Source organism: Corvus brachyrhynchos, unplaced genomic scaffold (genome assembly GCF_000691975.1).
Source record: "Corvus brachyrhynchos isolate BGI_N302 unplaced genomic scaffold, ASM69197v1 scaffold503, whole genome shotgun sequence".
NCBI classification, from domain to species: Eukaryota; Metazoa; Chordata; class Aves; order Passeriformes; family Corvidae; genus Corvus; species Corvus brachyrhynchos.
In genome coordinates, this window is record NW_008236952.1 from 63,428 (window position 1) to 64,489 (window position 1,062).

Here is a 1,062-nt window from a genome sequence, read left to right on the forward strand (position 1 = left end):
GACGAGAGATCTCTGAAGTCAGATCTTGGAACATGCGGTTTATTGCAGAGGGTGTGGGTACAGGGGCACTGCTTAGAGCTGCCAGCCGCAGCTCGGAGCAGGCCCAAGAGAGCAAGAGTGTAAGTGTAAGAGTAAGGGTGGAGTAAGCGAAGAGGAGGTAAGTAAGAGAGTAAGTGGGTAAGGGAGTAAGTAGAGTGGAGTGGTGAAGTCCTGGTTACAATACAATAAATCATCTTCTGTACTGAATATTCTAATTGTCACTAACCAATCTAATACAAGATACAAATCCTATAGCATTTACATACAGCCTATAAGAGTTCTTATATTACCATAGAGTGTTACATCTTAACTTCTAAAAACTACTCTTTGGACCCCTTCTGCTGAGCTAGTAGGGTCTGCTCTGACCCTTGGACCTGCTTGCAAGCAGAGGGTATTGTTCTATCAAGGGGGGATTACTTCAGTCGGCCATACCATTGTTTTCTAGTTGTTCAGTAACTAAGACTTGGTATTTCAAAAGTGGCTTTCATTTCGATGTTGCCTGTAGTTTTCATGTTCCCAAAATCTTTTGTCAGGCAATCATATTTCCAAGGCTTTCCTGTTTCATCTTCCCCAACAAGCATGCAAGAAGTATTTTTAAGCTACGCGCAAGAAACGTAGCACCGCCCTCTTTTCTCCCGTCGCCATTTCCAGCTTCGTCTCACGACTCACTTTCTGACTCATAAGCTGCCATGTTGAAAAGTGTTCTTGTTCAGGCTTTACGGTGGAGAAAGCCTCGCTCCCTTTGTGCTGCTGGCTGCACGGTGTCTTCTTCAGTTCAGCGCGAAGTGTGCTGACTGCAAGAATGAGGCTCTGCTGGCCCCGCTGGCTCCGCATGGAGAGGAGAGGGACCCGCCAGTCCCAAGAAGCCGCGCTGGATGGGTTTAGCTGTGTGGCAGTCCATGGCTAGTTTTAGCTGCTTGCAGCTCTGGGACAGTTCCCCCCCCAGCGACCCAGGGTCTGTGCCGCGGCGTTGGGAAAAGGGGAAAGGGGGCAGGGGCCCTGCATACGCTACGCCCGGCCCCG